At 39.1% G+C, this 10,046-nt stretch overlaps 1 pseudogene; it reads left to right on the top strand.

Moving 5' to 3' along the window:
* The first annotated feature begins 577 nt into the window (after positions 1–577).
* On the top strand, positions 578–993 carry LOC111723730 (annotated as a pseudogene).
* Positions 994–10,046: the final 9,053 nt, after the last annotated feature.

The raw sequence follows: 10,046 nt of genomic DNA, 5'->3' as shown, positions 1-10,046 counted from the left end.
AAAAGGCTGCTAACTCAATTGTGTCTCATGAGCTCATATGATGGAATGAGGCCCACAGAGTCATATGACAGTGAGAATTATTTATACTCCTTTAAAAAATCAATTGGATTAAAATTTGATTGACAGCTCAAGAAACTATACGATGATATTTATTTTGTCATGGGTGTGATCATGGCGATTGCTGGTTGCTATAACAATAGAGGATTAAACTCAGCCTTATTTCCCATTCTCTCTCTTTATGTGGTTTCATAGTACTGTGGATTCGAACTGTGCCTGAATACCTGGATAAAATCCTTTCTCAGGGATGTGAGTTTCACTTGGAAACTTGTAGAAACTAAAATTCTTAAACCTTTGCCCAGACCTCCTGAATTAGAATCTTTGAGAGTGGTGCCCGATAATCTGAGTGTCTGAGATATAAATGGACACTTTGACATATTTTTTATATATTTACATCGTAGTTAAAACACATGCAAAAATAGCAGAGTCACTAAAGTAGCAAGAACACAGAACAAATTGTATTAAGAGATTAATACTGGCTTTCTATCCTAATCCAGTCATCCAAGATGTCAAAGTGAGGATGATTTCCAACATGAAATTCTGGATTTCTCTGGGTCTTCCGGTGGGAGCTGTGATCATTGTGCTGACAACACCGCCAAGAATTTTGACAATACAGCCAAAAATCTGTATATCATCTCTGAGAAGGGGATCAAGGGGTGATTCAATAGACTTCCCTGCTGGTGTGGGTGACATGGGGATGGCCACAGTTATGAAAGGCAAACCAGAGCTGAGAAACAAGGTACATCTGGCAGTGGTAACAGGACAGCAGAAGTCACACCAGAGAAAAGATGGCGTGTTTTTTAATTTAGAAGATAATGCAGAGGTCACAGTAAACAATGAAGGTGAAATGAAAGTCTCTGTCATTATAGGACCAGTAGCAAAGGAGTTGCAGTCTTGTGACCCAGGATTGCCTCCAATGCTGGCTGCAATGCATGATTCTCCAGTATATTTCTAGAAAACCTTAAAACATATGTGCTCCTCCAAAAAAGAAATTAACAGCGAAAACACCAAAAAAATTGGGGACCACTTATTGAACAAATCTTCTGCTATGCGGAATTTCATTTTATTATATAAATAAATCATTATGAAAAATTAAAAAAAAATAATACTGACCATACAATATTACATAGGAATGTAGAATTCATTACCTCTTTTATACTTGCTTTATAACACATGCACAAAATCTTCACATCATGCAAGTTGTTTTCTGGGATTCATAACTTATATTTATGCAATTGAAGATATATTTTTTAGAGAATTGATTTAAATATTGATGTCTAGAGTCTAACGCTAGCTCAGAGATTCTTATTAAATTTCCAGTATTATCACTGATTATGATATTAAACCACATAAATGTGTTATACTTTAGCTTATGAAAATAGCTTTCAAATAGAAAATACAATGAACTCAAATATCTTGCCCAAGATCACACAATTAGCTTTAAATATTAATAGAGAGCCTTGATTTGAATCCAGAACTTTTTACCCCAAGACTAGTGTTTTTCCCATGGCATAATAGCTGCTTATACTATAAATGGACTTCTTCAAATTCTCAACAACGAATGAATAGGTAATATTGTCACAATAATAGTAAGTAAGCAAAATGCCTTTCTCTTATAGCTTTCTAATATTTGGTGAAAATCAGACTTAATTTTAAAAAGAATGAAGCAGATAGATTTTTTTCTGGAAAGTAGGAGGACATTGTCCAAATGTTAAAGAAGGAATCCAAGTGTGGAAACGAGAATAGGTAGATGAAGCCAATTGAGTTCTAAACTGTGAAAATTCCATGACTAGGATTGTGTGGTGAGTGCCCAGTTCTCCCACGGGTGGAGTAAGGGAAGAGGAGGACCTGCTTGGGTTGGGCAGCTACTTGCTATTAGACCTGAAGGCTGTTGCACATCTGAGATTGAGCAAGAGATGGGAAAGAGGGACTTGCTCAGGACAAAGCAGCCATTTAGTGAGGAGCCACTGGGTACCGGACCCCATTGCAGGGCCAGGACTAAGGCCAGGTGAATGTGGCACCTGTCTCACGTGCAAAACCTAAGGGGATACCAAAAAGAAAAAGAACACAGCAATCAAAACAATCTTTAATTTAACACTTAAAAAATTGCAATAAGTCTAAGAAATCCATGCTAAAGAAAATAGTAAAATTCCTATACAGATGGGATTTATTTTATTCATTTTTTCCCCTTGTTTCAGGTTTCAACCTAGCTGGGAAAGTGCTATTACTCATCTTGTCTTTATTAGAAATATTAACATCTTGTTCGTAGCACTGATTTTGATTTTGAAAAATATTGCATAAAAATTATTTTTTAACCCTTAAATTTTGTATATCTGAGGCAGATATCACCTCACTGCACTCTCACCGTAGTCCTGTGCTACAAGCCTCACGTTAATTACCTCAGGAAATCATTGTAGCCTATAAAGTGCACCATTTGTTGGGTGCACAAGTACACAAAAGAACACAGAGGCACACACATATTCTTTGTGGGGGGAGAAATACCAGCTAAACTCATGTGCACTTGCCGTTTGCAGCAGCAGTAGAGTACCAAGGCACAATTGCATTTCACTCATTCATTTATATTCCTTTGCAAAGTTTTCCTAACATTTTTATGTGAAACATGCTAAAATAGTATGAGTCCTGTTAATTGTAGCAATCATTGAGCCATCACTAAAAGAAACACTTCTCAAAATCTATAGTGCAAAGTCCTAACCACAGAATTATTTTGTCTCCTTTCCGCAATGGAGATACCTTATGAGTGTAAGGGCAGGGGAGTGGGACCTGGTGAAAGAAGCATGAGAAGGAGGTGGCTGTAGAAGTATTATGGCATGCCATGGATATCCGCACAGGGTAGGAGTTGCTGGCTTCCTGCACTTTGCACCAGGATCATATGGGACCTGGTTGAGTTTGGGGTATAGCTCAAGCATCTCACACAATGCTAGTGTGCAGCCAGGCTGAGCAACCACTATGCTAGGGGACCTGGGGAGTTACCCTGGATCAATTCAGTGTGACTGGGACACTCTAGGGTCCTGCCCAAACAGTGATAGATACTCAGTGTTAAGCAATCCCTATCCTTTTGTTGAGTTGTGTGTGGGTTTGTAAACAGAGGGAAACCTGAGCTATTGCAAGTTATAAAGGGAATGTTTTAAAGGCGTGTGTGCTTAGAGAAGGGAAGGTGAGATGAGATCATTGTCTCTTGGCAGAGAAGAGTTTTTTAAATTAAATTTATGCTGTGCAGTGTGATATACTTTTCCTCATATGCCCAAGTGATCTTCAGTAAAATATTTATTTCTCATCGATGGGCTTTGGCAGAGACTTTGGGGAGGGGAACTGGTGTCAAATTTTTGAGGACCTTTTAAGAGTAGAGAGATATAAGAACAGGGACTGCCCACAGGAGACCTTATCTTCACAAAGTTTAATAAGGAAAGTGTAAGTAAGGGGTTCTGGCACAAAAAGGTTTCTGAAAGAGTGGGGTAATCTGTGCCGCTGCCGTCCTTTCTGAATGAACCGAAGACCTCAAGGGAAGGATGTTTGGTAGCCATTTTACTTTTCTAGAATTGGAGTCTGATGGGGTCTGTACTTAACGTTCTCAGGCACTGGGCTGTTACCATTTATTACATCCTTTTTATAACCTCTTATTGTGGTGTTTACCAGTCTGGAAGTGGTGATGTGGCAGTGTGGTGTATATTTCAAGTTGATCTGAATGATGTGAATCACCACAAGCTTGGTCCCTCATGTGTAGTTCACATGAAAGTGATACACATCTACACTTGATCATTTTCTCATAAGCATGTTAAAAGGAATGCATTACAAAAGAATTCTGTGAAATGCCAGCATCACGAATGTGTTAAGAGTAAAAGCAACAAGATTAAGGCTATGTAGCCCAGACATTTAAGGCAGAGCTGACACCTCAAAGCTGTATTAGCTCCACTTCTGTCCTTGGAGAACAAATGAAGTCTGTGCTCAAAGTTATTTTCCCTATTTTCCATAGTAAGTTCAAAGAGATATCCCATGGCATTGTTTTTAAAAGCCACAGCAATATTTCTATCTTGTCTGCTGTTCCAGAACTTTCTGGGGTTATTTCCTCTCCCCTGGAACCTGGGCATGGTTGTGACTGCTGTGACCAATAGAATATGGCAGAGGTGATGCCATGTGACTCCCCAGACTAGTTACAATACCTCCCTGGCTGACTTGTAAGGGATTCAGTTACCTGGAAGCCACCATATTGGAGAGACCCCATGGAGACAGGGAGCGATGCCTGAAGGGTCCCCGCTATTCTAGTCCCCAGGAGCTTGAGTGAGTCCTTCTAGCTCGGGCCCCACACATATGAACAAGCAAGCTTTCTGTGACTTCAGCCCCTACTGGCCCCAAGCAAAGCAGAGACGAGCTGTCCCCACGGTACCCAACACAAAGTGCAGATTCGTGACCAAAATCAATATTGTCATCATTTTAAAACATCAAGTTTTAGGAAGGTTTCTTTTACAGCATTCTATAACCAGAACCAAGGCAGAAAATCTATTAGTAACAATAAATCATTACCAATGAAAGGCACATTTTCTGGCTATCTACTATAAAATAGCAACCCTGTCCTACCACTCCATATCCCTTCCCATATTTTACTTTTCTCCATAGTGATTGCCACCACCTAGGATTATAGATTTATTTGGTTATTTATTGATCTCTTTCCCCTACTCTAATAGAGTAAGTTCTGCTCAGACAGAAAGAGACTTTAATTGGCTAACTGGAGAGGATCTAGAAGGTACTAACAGCAGCCTACTATCGAATGTGTGAAAGACACGTTATGTGTGCTCATTCTTTTCAGAATAGGGAGGAACTAAGTAATTTATCCATGTTTATTTCAGATTACTTATGCACTTTAATTCAAATATTTGATTTGAGTAGAAACAAATTGGTAGGCAACCTTATTTTTATGTCAGCAGAAATATTGAGTTAAGCTTTTGTTTTATAAGTATTTTCTTTACAACTTCAATCCCATGAGGGTCAAAATGAACAATTTGGAAAGATATTTTCTCCCTTACTTAAAGAAGCCTGAGTTTTGAAATGGAGGTATACCTAAACTTCTCAAGAACCTAATGAATGAAATCTTTAAGAACATGTTAAAGAAATTAAACCTTAGGTTAGACTTATAATTATCTTTGTAGGGTTTCTATAACATGACAGGTGATGCTACCAGAACACTAATCACAAGTGGTTCAGGGCATTAAGTCTGAAACTCATGAGCATAAATTTGTATAACATATCATTGTGGAAAGACTCTGAAAATCAAAGTATTGAAATAGCATACAATCAAATTCACTGAGGCAATGTTTAATTTTTTGTTCTGATTTCAAACTTCTCAATTTTAAGCTTTGTGTCTTCTGGCATGTGCTGAGAAGAATCTGTGAAACAAGTTACTTAAACAGCAATAGAAAAGTTATTTTTTTTTTGTAAGCATGATCTAAATTACTTGTTTTTCTTTTTTAAAATTTATATTATTGTTTCAGGTTAATTTGAGGGTACAAAGAATTAGGCTACAGTGTTTGCATTTGTTATGTAGAGTCTCTCTTATAACTGTGTCCCACCCCCAAGAGGTGCCATCCACCCTGATGTTGTGCCATTTAAATGGGAGCAGAGCCATCCCCCTCCCTCCTCCTCTCTGCCAGCTCCCTCATTCCCCTGCACTCCATCTTGAATTGATTTGAGTTTTTCTCTTATGTGGGTATGTATTAGATCTTCTACTGGCTCCATATTAATATTAAGTACATTGGATTCTTGCTTCTACATTCTTGTGATACTTTACTAAGAAGAATGTGTTTCAGCTCCATCCAGGTTAATACAAAAGATATAAAGTCTCCATATCTTTTAATGGCTGCATAGTATTCCATGGTGTACATATACCACAGCTTGTTAATCCACTCCTGGGTTGGCGAGCATTTAGGTTCTTCCTCATTTTGGCAACTGTAAATTGAGCTGCAATGAACAGTCTAGTGCAAATGTCCTTATGATAAAAGGATTTTTTAGCATTGTTTTTTAGCTCAACCCAGAGAGATGAAATGAAAGGGTCAGGGCTTAAATGGTCAGATTTTAAAAAGGAGACTCTGAAAAAGATGAAAAGTTAAGGAACATTCTAATAGGAACTTAAGGATTCTGGAATAGAGAGAGAGTATATGTTTGTGGGTATGTTACTGTGAATTTTCTTCCTTAATTTTTATATAGCATTGCTATGGCATAGGTGACTTATTAACTCTAAACATCTCTAACACTATCCATGTAAACCATGAGTTAAATAGGATCTTACAAATATTTGATAGTGCAAAACAGAGGGGATCAACTCAACTTTCTACCTATCTGACCACACCCCTTCCCAGCTTCCCACTAGGATGTCTCAGCAACACAGAAAATCCATCTCCTTAAATGCTGACACAACAAACCCAGCTACTTCATGTGGGACCTTAATAACAACACAATAAGTGCCAATCACACAGCAAATAACAACAAAACATGCCAATGAAGAATTAATACACAGATCTTTGCCTTCACTCAAATTATTTCTTTAAGAGAAAGGAAAATGTTGAATCAAAATATTGAATCAATACTCTGAATTCTCATGACACATATTGCTATCTCTCTTTCCAGACATGCAATGTGTACTTGTCTTCCATCAGCAGCATATTAACCTATCTATCTACCTGGCTTTACTTTTATAATGTTAAGGATAGCAATTTTCAAAATCTTTGTCTATTTATTAATTAAATGATACCATTTTTTTTTTTGCTTAATAGCAAAGCTCATTTTTTAATCCATTGACCCATAATTACATAAAGTTCACCACTTTTACCATTTTTACACTTGATCTTAGCCAAAAGGCTGAGAAGCAATACCATTTTTTAAGTGTACGATTCGGTGACGTTAGAGTCCATTAACCATGTTGTGCGAGGAACGTCACTGTGTGTTTCAGAACCTTTTCATCATTCCCAACAGGAACTCTCTGCCCGCCAACAGTCATTTCCCATTTCTAATTCCCTCAGCCCTGCTAACCTCAGGGTTGCTTTCTGCCTTTATTCAATGCCTGTGCGAGGTGCCCCACCCTTAGTACAAATGGAATCGTGCAGTATTTCTTAGTTGGTGTCTGGGTTGGTTCACCTAGCATGCTGTTTTTAAGGTTCACCCACAGTGTAGCTTGTATCAGACTTTCCTTCCTCTTTAAGGTTGAAAATACTCCATTGTATGTATGTAGCATTCGGTGTACTCACAAGCCAAGGCCCACGAGGAGAAAGTCTAATTGCATCTCATGAGAAGGGGAAAGAAAATCTGGCTTCTGAGAAGGAGAGGGATAAGTGAGCAAAGCCGAGAGGATGACAGGCAGGAAAAACAAGGGAGATGGAGAAAGGCTCCTTCTGATTTGTGGTGAGCGGTGTGGGAAATGCCCTGGTTAGAGGGTAACTAGTGGGCCGTCTATAAATGAAGATATCTAATGCGCCTCTCCCAACCCACTTCCACATGCTTAGTAAAATCACTCATGAGGCTCACTCATGCATAGTATGGGTAACACTATTCCTTGATTTATCTATGTTTTCACCACTGGAGTTGAGGAATAGACTGAACTTTCTGTTGGATTCAGAAGAAGGACACAGCATGGGCCATGAGATGGTAATCTTCTGAAATACTGGGTAGGGCTTCCTACTCTCATAAGGCAGGCATGAAGGTCAAACTAATCACATCAATATTTAAGTGACCCAGAGAGATCCCACGTAACGGGTATATGTATGTATACCTCACTGCACTTTGTAGAGGGATAATTTTGAAAGGACTGTTCCATCAACCAGACCCCAAATCTATTACCAAATAGTTCTTGCCTCAGGATATGTTCTCCTTGAAAGGAACCAGAGGCCCACTTGGGAAAATTCCCTTTGATGCCCTTATAGCTATACCAGACCATAAGGTTCAACCACACCCGAACTACAGAGAAAAATCTTTCTGGCATCTGTCAGAAATAGTGTTTTGGAAAGCCGCTCCAAGTTGTGTAATTTTGAGCAAGCAATTCTGGAACGGAGCCCTGATGTACTTCCCTACAGAAATAGCCCAGCGTGTGGACGCGTGTGCGCTGTGTGGGAGAAATAAAGAACAAGTCAAGTGTTTGCTTTAAAAATGACTAAGATTTCAGGGAAAAGACGCCTGCTTGGTTACCTTTATTTGCTTTAACTATTTTAAAAGAACTTTCACCCTGTCAGAAGATTTTTCTCCTGGTTGGTGTTCATAACCTTTCCATTGACACATGAGACTTTCTATTCCATTTGTCTTTGTGCTTTTTAACCCACATCCTCACCCTCACCACGTACCATGTGCACATCGCACACTCACACACACACGCTTTGCAATCCTTTTCTAACTTTCTGGCTGCTTCTTGCCATGAACACACTTCAGTTATCTAATAATCTTTCTTATAACTTTCCTCTCTTTGGAACAGGAAAGAAAAAAAAACTTGTTAAGGTATTGATTTGGACATCATTAACAAGCGAAGGTGGCTTCAGGGATGAGCTCCTTGGCTGTAGCATGTGAACCCTCAACAGCAATCAGCTCTGATGAAGGAAAAAGGAACCAAATACATCCAGGGGCCCATGACGCTATTAGGAAATGGTGTTTCAAGCACTATTCCAAGCGGGTTTGTTATGGGGCCAAGTTGCATATTATGTTTATCATTTGCTATCCTGGAATCACTGACTAGGGCTGATGGCAGTCCTGCCCTCTCAGGCATGGCTCTGAATTACGGGAAAGGTAAACGGATGTGATAGAGTAATCAAACCCTGCCTAGCATAATTACCTGTGCTCATTTCATGGGCATCCTTGTTCATAGGACTTGGTTAATTCTCCGAACACAACCTAATGCTCCCCCTTTAGTGATACGTACACTGAAGAATTGTAGCCTGTGGTGTCTGGGACACACACAAGAAGTCCTGCGTTGTCTGGGACACCACCTGCCCTTCTGCAGCTCTTTCTGACCCTGTCCGGATAGATCTCCCAGAGGCAAGAGAAGGCAAATTTAGGAAGGTCTATACACAAATAAAATTCCTAAAAATTAAGTTGATAAACAGTTTTCAATGGAATTGCTTATTTTTTTCTTTTGTCCAACCAAAAAAAAAAAAAATTAGGCTTTCTAGGAAATATCTGGCACATTCTCTGCCCTTAACTTTCCTTTCCAGGAAAAGATCAGCATTTAAATGAATACTACTGCACAATATGCTTGGATAATTGCTACGATTAAAAAGCCTACGTAAAGTGCTTCCAGAACTATGAGTTGATTCTGGGCCAATAGAAAATAATTCTCAAGTAGAGAAGTTCGTCCTGGATTTTGTTTTCACGTCTCATTTCTTTTCATGCTTTTCCTTTGTCTTTCTTTCTGCTTCTTGTCGTCATGCATATGAATACAAGGCTGAAGGAGAAAGACATAATCCCTCTTTTCATGGACTTCGTAATTCAAAGACTCAGACACCAGGACCACGTCTTGTGTTTATTAATGATTTAATCAACAACAAAACAGCAATCCTAACGATAATGATGCCTAATATTTCCTATGCCATCGGTATGGGTCCTGGCGTTGTTCCAAGCTTTGCAAATGTATTTAATCCTCACAGCAATTCTGATGCGGGTGTTCTTATTATCCCACCTTTTTTACACAAGAGAAAATTGAAGACCAAGGACATTAAATAATGTGCCCAATGTCACGCAATGGTAAATGGGAGTCGCCCTGTCCAGCTAGGCTGTCTTCTATCAGACAGTGTTCCACCTCCTCCCCCTTTCTGAAAGTTAGGTGCTAACGTTATCCTTGAACCTGATTTTTCCCCAAGTTCTCTTCTGATAGAGGGAGAGCAAAGGCAAGTGAAGCCAGCAGGGAATCTATAGACAGAGATAACAGGAGAAACCCAATGGGAGTGTTTAGTAGATAAAACAGAATAGGAGAGGCAGAGAGTAAATCTGTAATTAAGAGAAAC

The sequence above is a fragment of the Otolemur garnettii genome, unplaced genomic scaffold (assembly GCF_000181295.1).
Source record: "Otolemur garnettii isolate 467f Iridium unplaced genomic scaffold, OtoGar3 scaffold00015, whole genome shotgun sequence".
NCBI classification, from domain to species: Eukaryota; Metazoa; Chordata; class Mammalia; order Primates; family Galagidae; genus Otolemur; species Otolemur garnettii.
Note: the sequence above shows the minus strand (reverse complement) of the source record. Positions and strands in the feature narration are given on the sequence as shown.